Here is a 16,483-nt window from a genome sequence, read left to right as displayed (position 1 = left end):
TTACAAAACCTGGTATTTCCACGGGGATGTCTGATCTTTATATTCCAAGCAGTCAGCATTGAAGTTAAGCTTCCAGGAGGCAGTTTGGTCCTTATGATCCAAACAATCAGTGGTTGAGTTAAAATCCAAGCTTGAAGCTCCATATTCCTGGGTGGAAAGAGAAGCTGGGGACTGATTGAGATGGCTGTTGACCGCATTGGTACCAGGGGTTGAGTGTGGCCCCTGGTCCAGGAAGCTGGTGATGTATATAGGGGTCAAATAAGATCCACAGTCCATGTCCCCAAAGTAGGAAGCTGAGCCAGCATATCCTTGACTATAACCCAAAGCCTGAGTATAGGTCATGGGACAGGACCTCTGCATGCAGGAAGAGGAAGTGGACAAGGGATCTGACAGTGGGGAGATGGAAGCTGGGCTCCAGATAGACACGGGAGCACTGCTGCTGGAAATGGCCGGGACTGAGGTGCTAGAGGGGAGAGCAAACTGGCCACTCATTCCACTCTCTGAACTTACCTCCCGAGCTGGAGAGGTCTTCTTTTTTGCAGGTGTCACTTTGTTTTGATCTCCATTCTGTTGCTGCTGCTGCTGCTGCTGCTGCTGCTGCTGCTGTTGGCGGCACTTAGCTCTTCGATTCGTAAGCCATACCCGGGTAGCTCACCGAGGGGCGCAGCAAGAACATGCCCAAAGTGATCAGACTCAGTCCGTTGACTGCATAAGGCGGTTGCTTAAGATAAGACATCATGCCAAGGTTGTTTGGAGGCGCGAAATCGGCCCAAATCGGGGGGACCCAGCCAGAATGTCTCGCTTCGCTGGGGGTGGACAGATTCAGGGTCCTTAGTGTGTGGGTTTGGAGCGGTTGAACTATGGGCAAAGCAAACAAGCAAACAGAGGTGCTGGTTTACTGCTTCATAGGCACAGCTTTTCCACGTTCCACCACTAACTTAGAAAGCTTAAATATATTTGTTTAAATATATATTTGTTGGGGCGCCTGGGTGGCGCAGTCGGTTAAGTGGCCGACTTCAGCTCCGGTCATGATCTCACCTCTGACGAGTTCGAGCCCCACATCAGGCTCTGTGCTGACAGCTCAGAGCCTGGAGCCTGCTTCAGATTTTGTGTCTCCCTCTCTCTCTGCCCCTCCCCTGCTTGTACCCTGTCTCTCTCTCTCTCTCTCTCTCTCTCTCAAAAATAAATAAATGTTAAAAAAATTAAATATATCTTTGTTAAAATCCTCAGATAATTTATATGATATGAACCAGTAACCATAGACATGTAGCACAGGTCATAAGATTCCCCAGAAGTACCCCAGATGTTTCTTAGAATTTGGAAAATACTCCAGCAGGGGTTCTTAAAGTGCTTGCAGGCCAGCATCAGCATCACCTGAGAGCTTATAAGAAATGCAAGTTCTCAGGCCCCTTCACAGACCTGCTACACTGAGGGTAGGACCTAAAAATCTGTTCAACAAGCTTCCCAAGTGATTGTAATGTGCACTGAAGTTTGAGGGCCACTGTACAAGTAGCTTCTCATGATATTTGCTGGCATTCTTGGGCATAGGACATTTTTATAAAGGCAGATTACTAAGTATAACTACATATATCAAATACAGATCTTCATATGAATCCTGTTTCAGGATAAAAATAAAGATATGTTAAAATTATTCTTGTACAAAACATGTTGACATTTTTAGAGCATAGCACTCCCTGGAATAAAATCACTTTTGTTTACAAGTAACAGAAAACCAACACAAGCTGGCTTAAGGAGGAGAAAAAAAAAGAGTGATTTTTTTTTTTTTAAAGAACAGGGGCTATTGTCTCAGAATCACAACAAACCTTAAACAAACGAAACTCAGGAAAGGCAGGGACCAGAGAAACTCAGAACTGCAGGAGCAGATCTATCGAAGCAGCTTCCTCACCATCTGTGTCAGTGCCTTTTTTTCTTTTTGAGATTTCTATGGAATTTTGTACAATGAAGTTCTTTAACAATAGCACAACAGTTTATATTTATGAGCACTTCACAATTATTTGTTCATTAAATCTTGTGATATTTCTGGGAAATAGACCCATGCCATTAGTTTACTTTTATAAGCAAAGTAACCAAAGCAGGGAATCGTGAAGTTTCTCCAAGCCACACAGCCAGGTTTCTGCTGAGCAAGGACTTTCCTTCAGAGCACCTGCTCCCATGAACTTAAGCTGTAGTCCCAGTGTGGTGGTTCAACTGCCTGTTAAGTTAGTTACCCCCTCAGTGTGGGACAGGTTGGGGGAGTGCCTGGATATGTGGGAATGGTTGGTTAAGGTGAAGGCTCCTGGAAGTAAATGTAGAAGTGCCAGTGGTTGGCGTTGGCATTGACATTAACATTTGGGCTGTATCTTGAATCCCATCAGTATGTCAGTGCGTGCCTATATGACACAAACACACGTTTGCAATAGAGTCTAGTTTGAGATTTTCACATCAGTAAGTCTAAAGTTGTAATTCCCAACCTGGGCAGCACATTGAAATACCTGAGAGCTTTAAAATTAAGTCAAAGTCTCAGAACCAATTAAATCCAAATATCTGAGATGGGGGTGTGAGCTTGGATATTTTCAAAATTCCCCTTTTTTCCAATATGTGGCCACAGTTAAGAACCACTGGTATAAAGGATCCTGCAGATCTGGTGGTATGGTTGGGCAGATTGTTCACTGGATAAGGACACCTAACTGAAGGGACCAAGGAAGACTAAAATTCAGCCCACACCCTGCTCACCAAGCAGTGTCCTCTCGGTTACAGGTGGCATCTATTCTGAAAGAGTCACCTTTTAACTAATTCCCACAAAGAGGACCCTGGGTCATTCCACTATTCTTGAATGTGCATTGCTGTATATTCTACATATGCCATTTTCAGATTTTAAAAAGTGTATTCAGGAGTGTCTGGGTGGCTCAGTCAGTTGAACATCCAACTTCAGCTCAGGTCATGATCTCATGGGTTCTGAGTTCAAGCCCTGTCTCAGGCTCTGTGCTGACAGCTCGGAGCCTGGAGCCTGCTTCAGATTCTGTGTCTCCCTCTCCGCCCCTCCCGTGCTCACACTCTCTCTCTCTCTCTCTCTCTCTCTCTCTCTCTCTCTTCCTCTCAAAAATAAAACATTAAAAAACAAGTACCCCTTTGAAAAATGTATTCATTAAAAATTATATTTAGCATCTGCTACATGGTGGACACTTGGCATACATGGGGTACACAGCTACAAAATAATCACAGCTCCTGTCTTTTTTTTTTTTTTTTTTTTTTTTTTTTTTTGATAAGCTGTACGCCCAACATAGCACTCAATTCACTGACCTGGAGATCAAGTGCCACATGTTGTGCTGACTGAGCCAGGCAGACACCCCAAAGCTCCTGTCTTTATGGAACCCACAGCCTGTTGGGAAAAACAAGTGGTTAAACAATATGAGAAGTGTTCTAATGGGAGTGTGTGCAGAATGCTGGAGGAATGACACTGGTCAGGACACTTTGACAAGACTCCAAACAGCCTCCCATATGCCACTGGCCCGGGCACCATCGAATCTGCCCAATCGAATCTGCCCAATCTGCCCATCGAATATGACCCAAGTGGCAGAGCAGCCTGCATGGCAGCCTGGCCTTCTCTCTTGCTCTTATCCCCACACATAAGTAGCAGCTTTTCAGGTTTTTCAATAAATGGGTTGGAGTAATACACTCAAATGAGGAGTGTTGCCTCCAAACTCCATCAGAGTTCCACTAGGTGTTACGCCTCTTTCCTCATCGTAGGAGGGGACAGATGAAACAACTTATCCTTCATCTTAGAAGGGATAGCACAACATGCCACACATCATTGGATCCCTAGAGATTTCACAAAGATAGAAGGCCCCAGAATTTTTGTCAGAATTATTTTCCACCCTCTGACACACAGATGTCTTACCAATAAGTCTAGAGTAGTTGCTACTTCTTGCTCACTAGGGCCCATTAGCACGATGTCATCAATGTCATGGACCAGGGTGATGTCTTGTGGAAGGGAAAGGTGATCGTAATGGTCTGAATGTCTGTGTCCCCCAAAATTCATATGTTGAAATCAGACTCCCTAATGTGATGGTATTAGGTGGTGGGGCCTTTGGGACATGATTAGGTCATGAGGATGGAGCCCTCATGAATGGGATTGGTGCCCTTATAAAAGTGACCCCAGATGTGAGCTCAAGCCCCACATTGGGCTCTGCACTGGGCATGAAGCCTATTTAAAAAAAAAAAAAAAAAGTGACCGGATCTTTCACTCTCTGCCATGTGAGGATATTATGAGAAGTCTGCCAGTCAGCAACCCAGAAGAGGGATCTCATCAGAACCTACTCATGCTGGCAATCTGATCTTGGACTTCTAGCCCCCAGAACTGTGAGAAATAAATTTCTGTTTTTTATAAGCCACCCAGTTATGGTACTTTGTTACAGCAGCCTCAATGGGCTAAGACAGTGATCAATTGTCCTGTGAACCAAATTTTGACATAGAGTTGAAGAATGGATATATTCCTGAGGCAGAACAGTGAGGGTATATTGCTGGCCTCAGGATTCTCCAGAGAAACAGGACCGACAGCATGTATAGGCTATATAGAAGTGATTCAGAGATTATGGTGGCTGAGAAGTCCCATGATCTGCCATCTGCAAACTGGAGACCCAGAAAAAGCCAGTGGTATATTCTCGTCCAAGATCAAAGACCTGAGAATCAAGAAAACCAACAGAGTAAGTTTTAGTGCAAGGGCAGAAGACCTGTGTCCCACCTCAAGTAGTCAGGACAATGAGAAAAAATTCTCCTTTCCTCTGCCTTTTTGTTTTATTTGGGACCTCAGTGGATTAGATGGTGTCCATCCACATGGGGAAGGGCAATCTGCTTGACTCAGTCTACGGAGTAAAAGCTAATCTCCTCTAGAAACACCCTTACAGACTCACCTGGAAATAACATTTAGCCAAATATCTGGGTGCCCTATGGTCCAGTCCAATTGACCCATTAAATTAGCCACCACACCAGCTGAAAGCAAACTGTTTCTTGTGGTCCTTATCGACAGGTATGAAGAGAAAAGCATTTGCCAGCTCCATAGCTCCATACCAGATAACAGGGAATGTGTTCATTTGTATCCCCATGTTCATCCTTTTCTTACCCCACATTGTAGGGAAAGTGACATTAGAAGCAATTAGCCGAAGAAGAAGAAGAAGAAGAAGAAGAAGAAGAAGAAGCAGCAGCAATTAGCCAAGCTCACTACATTTCTTAGTTTGACAAGAATGTCCAAAAGTATCATACATACTGTCACTAGATCATTGCTTCTTACAAGTAGTTTATTAAGAATATCTGATGGTGAGAGCACCTGGCTGGAGCACACAGCTCTTGATCTCAGGGTTGTGGGTTCAAGCCCCGTGTTGAGTGTAGAGAATACTTAAAATCTTGGGGTGCCTGGGTGGTTCAGTCAGTTAAGTGTCCAACTCTTGATTTGGGCTCAGGTCATGATCTCACAGTTTGAGTTCGATCCCCACGTTGGGCTCCATGCTGTCAGTGTAGAGCCTGCTTGGGATTCTCTGTCTCCTTCTCTCTCTGCCTCTCTCCTGTTTGCATGCATGCACACACTCTCTCCCTCTCTCAAAATAAATAAATGAACTTAAAAAAAATAACATAAAATATTTTAAAAAGTACCTGATACTGGCATTTTTAATATCTTTATTGCCAGATCATACCATAGACTATCAGTGCTATCTTTACTACCAGAAATAGAGCCATTAGTGTCTTTTAAGTCTAATAAGAGTAGAAGAGCCAATTCCAGAGCCCCCAGAATCAATTCTGAAACTCCTCCTTACATTTCTGTTCTTCTAGAACCACTCTCAGTACCAAAATCTGTATCAGTCAGGGTTCTCCAAAGGAACAGAACCAATAGGATCAATTATGGAGGCTGGCAAGCCCCAGTGTCTGCAGTCGCAAGCTGGAGACCCGAGATGGTATAGTTTCAGTCCAAGTCCAAAGGCAGGAAAAACTGCTATTCCAGCTCAAGGCACCTAGGCAGGAGAAAATGCCCTCTTATTTGTGGGAAGATCAACTATTTTGTTTTATTCAGGCCCTCAACAATACTGCTCTACCTATTCAATATTAATCTTATCCAGAAACACCTTCACAGACACATCCAGAATAATGTTTCACCAAATGTCCAGCCACCCGGACAAGTTGAAACCTAAAATTAACCATCACACCTCCCTTGCTAAGCTATAATTGCCTGTGCGGCCTGTAGTGCTCTGCTTGTTTGGTGACTTCTCCAAGCTGTCTTTGCAATAACTGCATTCCTTGTCATGGTGGTCCCTGACATATCTATTCCGTTATCTCAGCAATCAGCCAGTGACCTAACAAAGATTTCTCTTTCTTTTACTTTTTAAATGTTTATTTATTTTTGAGAGGAGGGGAAGGGGCAGAGAGAGGTGGGGACAGAGGATCTGAAGCAGGCTCTGTGCTGACAGTAGAGAGCCTGATGTGGGGCTTAAACCCATGAACCATGAGATCATGACCTGAGCCAAAGTCAGACGCTTAACTAAGCCATCCAGGTGCCCCAAGATTTCTTTTTTTTTTTTAATGTTTATTTATTTATTTTGAGGGGAGGAGGGGCATCAAGAGGGGAAGAGAGAATCCCAAGTAGGCTCTATGTTGCCAATGCAGAGCCCAACATAGGGCTCAATCTCACAAACTGTGAGAACGCGACCTGAGCCAAAATCAAGAGTTGGACACTTAACAAACTGAGCCACGAAGGTGCCCCAAAGATTTCTTTAAACACTGAAATTTAAACAGCCTCTTTCTTTGGTAAGCAGTCCCCTGATTATTGTATATGGCTTGTTAGATTCCAGCATTCCAAAAAAGTTTATTCTGACCATCTCTGCCAGCTTAGTGGCTGTTTCAGTGGACAGAACAATTCCTCTTGCTCCCAACTCTACCATTTTTGATCATTGAGATGCTTTTTAAAAATGGATAATTCTGGGGTATCTTGGTGGCTCAGGTTGTGATTTCATGATTTGTGAGTTCAAGCCCCCCATCGCGCTCTGTGCTAACAGTGTGGAGGAGCCTGCCTGGGACTCTCTCTCTCCCCCTCTCTCTGTCCCTCCCCTGCTCATGCTCTCTCTCTCTCTCTCAAAATAAATAAACTTTTTTAAAAAATGGAAAAATTCTAACTTCTACCCTAGACATCATGAATTAGAATATTGAGGAAAGGTCCAGTAATCTGCATATTTTTTTTCAAAGTTTATTTATTTATTTTGAGAGAGAGCAAGCACATGAACAGGGGAGGGGCAGAGAGAGAGAGAGGGAGAGAGAGAATCCCAAGCAGGCTCCGTGCTGTCAGGGCTCAAACTCATGAAACGTGAGGATCATGACCTGAGCCAAAACCAAGAGACGCTTAACCAACTGAGCCACCTGGGCGCCCCCAGTAATCTGCATTTTAACACAGCTATTGATCTGGGCTATGACTCAGATCTAACAAGAGTCTACTTTGCAAATTTCCAATTCTTGGAAAACACTCAGACCCAGCTTGAGTCAGACAATCCCATTTAGTCTAAAAGGCCAAGGCCAGGAGAGTATGATTATGGCCCACTGTTGTGTGTATGGGATAGTTGCCATAGGTGGAATTGCGAGCCAGGCAGATATCTCAAGAGTTGTCTGCTTCAGTCATTAACTCAAAGACCCTGATGAAATCTACTCTGAATGTTTCTTTGTCAACTTAATCACTATGCTCTTATGCCTAGTGTATCTTCCTCCAGAAGATTCTGGCATTGTCAACAGTTTTCTTTTTTTAATGTTTATTTTTGAGAGAGAGACAGAGACAGAGAGTGAGTGGGGAGGGGCAGAGAGAGGGAGATACAGAATCCAAAGCAGGCTCCCGGCTCTGAGCTGTCAGCACAGAGCCCGATGCAGGGCTTGAACTCATGAACCACAAGATCATGACCTGAGCCAAAGTCAGACGCTTAACCGACTGAGCCACCCAGGCACTCCTCTTTTTTTCTTTTTTAGAGAGAGAGAGAGCACAAGCAAGGGAGAGGGGCAGAGGGAGAGAGAGAGAGAAAGGGTGAGAGAGAGAATCTCAAGCAGGCTCCATCCTCAGGGTGGAGCTCAACACAGGGCTCAATCCCACAGCTTGGGATCATGACCTGAGCCAAAATCAAGAGTTGGACGCTCAACTGACTGAGCCACCCATGTGCCCCACCATCATTTTTCTGATTTCGGAAATGTTCCTCTGGTTGATGCCTCCAAGTTTCTCATTCCATTCTCCACATCTGTCACCCAAAAAACAAAAGTTATTTAGTTCTTGGGAGACGGATGTAATGAATTGAAAATCACCTGCTCTGTGAAACAGTAAGATTCTTCTAGGAGTATACAAATTATTTACTGAATGTTTACTATGTTCCAGGCACTGTGCTAGGTGCCAAAATACAACAGAAAACCAGACAAGGTCCGCCTTCATGGAGTTGCCATAATGTAAGAAAGGCAAAAGTTAAACAAGTTCATATGTTAAGTGGAAGAAAAGTAAAGCAGGGTAAAGGGATATAAAATGGCTGAAATTTAATTATTTTATATAGTGCGATCAGATAAGTTTGTCACCTTATGGAGTCACCTGTGACCTGATAAGAGATAGGACTAAAGAAGAATATAAAAACAGGGGCACCTGGCTGGCTTAGTTGGTAGAGCCTGCAACTCTTGACCTCACAATGATTTCAAGCCCCATACTGGGCATGGAGATTACTTAAAAAAATAAATAGGGGTGCCTGGGTGGCTCAGTTGGTTGAGCATCTGACTTTGGCTCAGGTCATGATCTCACAGTTCATGGGTTCAAGCCCCGCATCAGGCTCTCTCCTGTCAGCACAGAGCCTGCTCCTGATCATCTGTCTCCCTCTCTCTCTGCTCCTCCCCCACTCATTCTCTCCCTCTCTCTCTCTCTCAAAAATAAACATTTAAAAAATGTTTAAAAAAATAAATAATTTATGAAAAAAATAAGCTATGAAGATACAGAGCAAAGCTGAAGTCTAACAGCAAAGGCAAAGGCTTTGAGACAATAGTGGCTTAACATGGTCAAAGCAGGGACCCCTGGGTGGCTCAGTCGGTTGAATGTCCAACTTTGGCTCAGGTCATGATCTCACAGTTCGTGGGTTCGAGCCCCGCATCAGACTCTGTGCTGACCTCTTGCTCAGAGCCTGGAGCCTGCTTCAGATTCTGTGTCTTCTTCTCTCTCTGCCCCTCCACCGTTCACGCTTTGTCTCACTCTGTTTCTCAAAAATAAATAAATGTAAAAAAAAAAAAAAAAAACCATGGTCAAAGCAAAGTAGCTGTACAGCTGGAGCAGATTAAGTGAGGGGAGTGAGAAACCGGTGATATTGCACATCTGGTAGCAAAATTTCCACCTCTGAACATAGCATTTGTTGTTGTTGTTGTTGTTGTTTCTTACATTCCATTTGGTTTTATAAAAATGGGCTCACTTTGGCCTGGTCTTATTAAAAAAACCAAACACCCAAAGTTAATGGGCACAGAACTAAATGAGGTAGTTACAAGAGCCTGGAGAGTAAGACGAGAAACCCTGGCTCTAATTCCCACTCTGCCACTACCTTACACTTTGACCTTGAGCAAGGGTGTGTTTGAGCAAGAGTGAACAAGAATAGAAGCAAGTGAAGGTGAAAGGGAAGGCACAGAACCATCATAGGGCTTTGAATACCATGTTAAAGAATCTTGACCTTGTCCAGAGGTTTCAAAGGCAGGTTCCTACAGAGGCTAGACCTCTTATGTGAGTCAAGTGGTCTATGTGTTATTATTATGGAAACTGAGAACTGGAAGAGACATGCCCAGCTACTTAGACCTGCTGATAGCACCAGGAATGCAGGCCCAGTGTTAACACATCTTACATGTTTTCGAAGATAATTCACAAATTGGGAGATTTTACATAAAATCTCTTACTTTTTATTTTTATTCTGAAATTTTAAAATTATTTTTAAATCTCCTAATTTTTATTTTTTTTAATGTTTATTTATTTTGAGAGAGAGAGTGAGCACACGAGTGGCGAAGCGGGAAAGAGACACGGAAAAAGAATGCCAAGCAGAGTCCACAGTCAGTGCAGAGCTGATGTAGGACTCGAACTCATGAACCATGAGATCATGACCTGAGAGGAAATCAAGAGTCAGATGCTTAACCAACAGAGCCACCAGTCGCACCTCCGCTCTCTACGGGATTTTTTTTTTTAGTTACAAACATAATACATCTTGTCATTATTAAAAAAAATTTAAAGAACTGTATAAAGAATCTTATAATTTCTCTATCCTGCCTCCACGCCAGAGGTAACTGGATGCTAACAGTTTGTTTCAAACTGTTTATCTTTCCAGACAGTTGTTGCCTCTGTGTAATCATGTGATATCTATGAGCTTATTCTATATATATCATTTGCAACTTGTTTTTTGTTTTAACATTAAAACCTGCACACCTTTTCATTTCACACAGAGCTGCCTCCGTTTCTTTGCAGCAAGATGTTCCATTGTGTGGGTGAATCTGTTTCTTACTTTAACCAATCGCCTTTGATGGGTATTTTGAGCGCTTCCACTTTGACACTTTTGCAACAACAGAACACCTAACAGGAGGAATACCAGCTTAGGGCAGAAAGCCTGAAAAACAGTAGAAAACACAAAATGGGATAGATATCATTTCGTGTTATTTCTTTTTTACCTTTGTACTTCCCTGTATTTTCTAAATTTTCTCCAATAATATATGTCATTTATAACTTGGACGGGAAACACATAAACCAAAATCAAATGTTCATTAAAAAGAAGAAAAGGAAAAGAAACGGAAAGCCAACAGAGTAGTCCCCGCCCCCTTCCGCGAAGGCGGAGCCAGGCGGAGGGAGGGGCGGGCAGGCAGGGCCTGCACCAATCAGAGCTCGGTTGATAGGTAGAGTCAGGAAATTTGGAGCTACTCCCCGCCCCACAAACCGCCTCCGGGCTTGATTTCCTAAACCAGCCTGGAAACCCGCCTGGGCCTAACCAGTGCGCAGTTGCGCAGCTGGTATTGGCTGCCATATAACCGCGCCCATCTTCCTGCTCATTGGCTGCCGCGGTTTACGAAAGAGGAGCCTGTTGCTGAGTGAAAAGAAGTGCTGTAGCTTTTTCTAGGGTGAGACATTAGGACTGTAACCGTCTTGGGTGCCTTTGGGTCAAAAAAGCAATGATACTAACCACATTTATTCACTTCCTGCTAAGTGCCAGTCTCCGTGCTCCAAAATTCTAAATGTTAATGGTTAAACCACCTTTCTTGAACACCCACTATCTGTCAGTCACTGAGTCAGATATATTAAAATAAGAACAGTAACAAAATAAATAATAATTACAGTTTGTTGAGTGCTTGGTCCGCATCAAGCCTTGTTAAGGAATTTGTATGCATTAGCTCACGTCCCCACAGCAGCCCCTGTGGAGGTAAACTTGATTGCCCCATTTTACACAGCAGGAAACTGAGTTTCAGAGAAATGACGTGACTTGCCTAGGTTCACACAGCTGGAAAGGGTTAGAACTGGAAACTTGAACTCCGATATCCTGAGTCCACGTCCAACTGATTTTGGGGAGGGAATGGGTACAGACTCTTTCAGTAGGAAGAGATGGGACGGGATGGTGGCAAGATGCTGGAAACATTACTCCAAGCACAGGCCTCGGGGTGACTGAAAATGGACAATGGGATGTGTAGAGCTTCTAGGAGTGGAAAGAGGGAGGGGGAAGAGAACAGAGAAAAGCCAGTTGTTTTCCTGGAAATGTGAGGCGCCCAGGGCAGCCTACAATGATGCAAGTGACCCTGCAGTGGGGGCCTGAACTAAGGTCCTAGTCTCTGCTCTGTGACCAACTTTCTGTGGGCCCGCAGGCTTCCTGTCTGTAAGATGAAAGAGTAAGCCAAAACAGGGGGAAGTACATTCAGGTAGGGAGGTCTTGGGGAGTATGGTCCATGCTGGCATCGGAGAATCCTCAGCAACCACACAATCTTTAGCTGTTGCCTGGACTCTTTTCGGGACCTTCAGGCGGTGACATGGGACTGGACAATCCTGTAAACTCAAAATGGTTCAGAGGTGGCCCTCAATCCACCCTTTCTTCCCTCCGTCCTTTCTGAACTGTAGCAGAGTCTTGCCTGCAGGGGGCGCTGAGGGCTCGCTCAGCCGACAAAACCAAACTGAAATTCTTAATGAATTATCCAAAAGAACCCAGCTGGTCAGTTTTTGTATTTTATTTACTAAGAGGGGTGAGGCTTTTGAAACCTGGACGTTTCTGTCCGCAGTATACAATTGACGAAACTGAACTATACGCCTTGCCCAAATCCCTATACGGCGGCTCTGAAGGTTTAGAGCTCATTTCAGTTCCTTTGTTTTACAGATAAAGAAACAAATCCTAAAAGCTAAAAAAAAAAAAAAAAAAAAAATCACTTTGGGTCACATGGCTAAAAGCTAGCATCCAGGTGCCTGACTCCTGGGCAGTGGTCTTAGGAGATAGTTGGCTTTGTTTCTTAGAGTCTATGGTTGTCCTGCCCCTAAAGCACAACTCCAGGGCACAACTTCAATTTTGCTGTAAGGCTTGGCAGCTCACGACCTGTGAGCCAGAAGGTTCTTCCCGGGCACCTAGCACAATGCCTGCTTAATGAGTAATTAAATGGACGAATGTGTGAATAAGCCTTGGAGGGTGGGTCTGCTTTTGGTTTTATCAAATCGGTTAGAGTTAGGTTTCTTCCCTAAAAGCTCCCCCAAGGCAGGAATTGTATTCTGAGCTGGGAGGGGGTGTGCATGAAAATAATAAAAAGAGCACAGAAAAGTACCTCTGGGGTGATAAATCACAGCCCCAGATAATGGTCAGGGTACAAGGTTGTTATAGCAGAGTGATTCCAGAATTTGGGATGAGAAAATTAATTCAGAAAGAATGAATACAGAACAGAAGAGAATCCCATTAGGGTTAAAATCTGTGAGAGGGTCTGAAGCTAAAGAAACCTCAAAAACATTTCAAATCCAATCTAGATGTATCTTCAGGGCTGGAATGTGATTGAAGAATAAAAAAAGCTTTGGCCAATCAGTGGCCTCAACATAGCTGATGCAAGAGTCGAGTGAGTATGGCAACAGGAGGTGGAGATCTTTACCGAACCGAAAATACAAGGTGTGGGGGTGGGGAGGAATAAGCCCAGCCTGTGTCACCAGGCCATGCCGTGCTGGGCAAGAGGCTTCACTGCTGGATTTTTCAGAGCCCAGGATAGTGCTTGGTACACACTAAATGGTTAATAAATATTTACTAAATAAAAGAGAGAGGGAAGAAGTGGGAGCCCTGACCAGCAGGTTTGATCTGAGTGGAGCTGGTTCAACAATTCATCTTTCACTGGTTTCTTTTGCTTAGACTTCAACTGCCCTAGCCACCTTCAAATGACAACTTGGCTTTTCACGGAGGCTGTCCTATAAAGAGGGATGTGCTGGCCCACCAATTACAGGCCACTTGACAATTATATTCCTCACTCCCAATTAATATATTATAATTCTACTCTACGCATTACTTCCTTATGCCAGACTGCTTCTTACAATTCATGCCCTTCTCTCATCCATGGTGTATGTAGTTTCTGCTTTGGAGTCATTCCTCCCTGGGTTTGAAATCCTTACTCAACACATTACTAAGCTATCTTGGCCAACAAACCTCTTGAGCCTCAGTTACCTCATCTGCCAAATGGGGGCATAATCCATACCTCACCAGGTTGTAGTCAGAGTTACATGAAATAATAGACGTATCCTGGACTATTGTTTGAGCTCAGTAAATGGCAGTAGCTGTGTCTCTCCTCAGCTTTCCTTCCTCAGAGACTGAGTCACAAAAGCTCATCAAATTGAGAATATTTGTATCTTTTGCTTTTTCTTTTCACAAAATTACTAACTTTGCCAGTGAAGCCTTGCGAATAATTTAGTCGTTTCCTTGAAGATCCTAAGGGATTATTTTACAGGAGGGTAACTCATATTTATTGATTCAAAAATGTTTGCTGAGGACCTACTACATGTTGGTGGGGGATACAAAGGCAATTAGACACTGCCTCAAAGGAGCTCTTCGACAGCCTGGTGCAGTCAAAAGAAGATACTGTATGACCATGACATGAAATTTTACCTTCTGAGCTCAAGTTTCCTCACTTTGCAGAAGTGATCAATCACATATTCCATTGTTAGCTGAAAGGAATGGGTAAGATAAGCAGAGATGATAACAAGGCTGTATCACATTTAAAGATCAGTGGTGTAGGGGCGCCTGGGTGGCGCAGTCGGTTAAGTGTCCGACTTCAGCCAGGCCACAATCTCGCGGTCCTGGAGTTTGAGCCCCGCGTCAGGCTCTGGGCTGATGGCTCAGAGCCTGTTTCCGATTCTGTGTCTCCCTCTCTCTCTGCCCCTCCCCCGTTCATGCTCTGTCTCTCTCTGTCCCAAAAATAAATAAACGTTGAAAAAAAAATTTTTTTTAAATAAATAAAGATCAGTGGTATAAAGAGGTAGAAACAATGTGTTGAGGAGTGGAGGAGTGGAAGAGATTATTTTCAGCTGAGCTGAAAAAGCAACCCTTTCTGTAGGAAGTGGCATTTTTGAAGGCTTCATTCAGGCCACAAACACACATGAAAGCATTGCATGTTGGGTAGGATTTCAGTGGGCAGAGATTTGCAGACAGAACCACTGGAAGAAAGGTTTGAAGGCCAAACAAGAAATATGGATGTGGTAGGTGATAAGACTGGAAAGGTAGAATGAGGCAGATCTTGGCAGATACTGTCAGTCTAGAGGTTTGACCTTTATTCTTAGTTGATGACATACCAGTAACATTTTTTGATCTAAACACTGACACGAACTACAGAGTAGAATTTAAAAATGAAAGCTGAGGGGCACCTGGGTGGCTCAGTTGGTTGAGTGCAGGACTCTTGATTTGGGGCAGGTCATGATCTCATGGTTTGTGAGATCGAACCCTGCATTGGGCTCCGCAAGCTGAGCGTGAAGCCTGCTTGGGATTCTTTCTCTCCCTCTCTCTCTGCCTCTCTCTCTCTCTCTCTCTCTCTCTCTCAAAATACATAAACAAACAAACATTAAAAAAATAAAAATGAAACTGAATCTGACATATGGGAATTTACAGGGGAATTCAATTCAAAGAAAGATTCAGTCACCAAGGGCATATTATTGGCAGGACAGGTGGCACAAGGCAGAGACAAAGATTTCAAGACATGGGCCCTGCCCTCAAAGAGTTTATAATCAAAAAGGTCAGATAAGACATGCATGTAGTGGTGCCTGGGTGGCTCAGTCCTTAAACCTCCATCTCTAGATTTCAGCTCAGATCATGATCTCAGGGTTCGTGAGTTGGAGTCCTTCATGGGGCTCTTCACTGACAGCGTGGAGCCTGCTTGGGATTCTCTCTTTTCCTCTATCTCTGCCTGTCCCTCTCTCTCTTTCTCTGTCTCAAAAATAAATAAATAAACATTAATAAAAAGACACGTACACAGAAAATTACAATACAAGGTAGAGTGGGGTAAGTGTTATAATAGAGCCCCGGTCCAAGTGCCTCCTTGGTTGCTCAGCAGAGGGTGAAATTCATTTCCTTATTCCAAGAGGCTGGAGGCAGGAGACCAAATTAGAGAGTCATCCTTGGAGTGGTAAGCCTACTCTCATAAGGTCTCAGAGGGGACCTTGGAGGTCATTTAGTCCACCCTCGCTCCTGCTCCTGCCAGGATTCTCTATCCAGAATAAACAATGACTTCAAGATGGAAACAAAAAATGGAGTTCTAAAGAAAAACTGTCAAGGAAGAGGCTGTGGGAAGGAACAGGAGATGAATTCACCTTTGAGGTGCTGAAGTGCTGGTAGAAGCAACTTATTCCCAAATGGAGCATTGCAGTCCAGGAAATGGATGAGATCAGAAAGAGTGTGTCTGGAGAGAGGAGGGATAAAAACAGAAACCGGGGAACACCCACGTTCCAGGGGGTGGAAGGAAAAAGAGGAGTCAGAGAAGGAGTGGCCAGAGAGAGAGATGTGAGAAGAGACCCAGTAGAACACCTTACCTCAAAGTTTCTAGAAAGGGAGTGGCCGGAATGGAAGACAGGACTGGAGGCCCCGAGGAAGCAGAAGAGAGGAAACTGCAGCAATAGGGACTGAGGTTAGACATGAGGTTACCAAGGACCTTTCAATGAATGAAGGCTTTTCCAGGGACCCCACAAATACGATGCATTCCCGTGCCTGGTACATTTTACGGTGGAGCTCTCCCGGAGGCCAGGGGGACAGGGCTCTGTTCTAATCTCCAAAGATTTGGGGTTTGGCTCTGTAATTAGCACCACCTCTCCTAACCGTAACCAGTCCCTGCAGGAACTGAAAAACTAAGGAACATACTTGGGAGGGACTTCACACCCGACTCTCCGGCCCAGCCCGGTGAAGTCCCGTTTCATCACACAGCTCTAATGACTCTCTTGGCAGTCACTCTCGTCTGAAATTGCCAACGATCTGATTAAACCCTTTTGCGA

The 16,483-nt window shown here is 44.1% G+C and overlaps 1 pseudogene; it reads right to left on the bottom strand.

Annotated features, from left to right (window-relative positions):
• LOC125172554 (homeobox protein OTX2-like) lies at positions 1–739 on the bottom strand (annotated as a pseudogene).
• Between the last annotated feature and the right edge of the window lie 15,744 nt (positions 740–16,483).

Source organism: Prionailurus viverrinus, chromosome C1 (genome assembly GCF_022837055.1).
Source record: "Prionailurus viverrinus isolate Anna chromosome C1, UM_Priviv_1.0, whole genome shotgun sequence".
In the NCBI taxonomy this organism is placed as follows: domain Eukaryota; kingdom Metazoa; phylum Chordata; class Mammalia; order Carnivora; family Felidae; genus Prionailurus; species Prionailurus viverrinus.
Note: the sequence above shows the minus strand (reverse complement) of the source record. Positions and strands in the feature narration are given on the sequence as shown.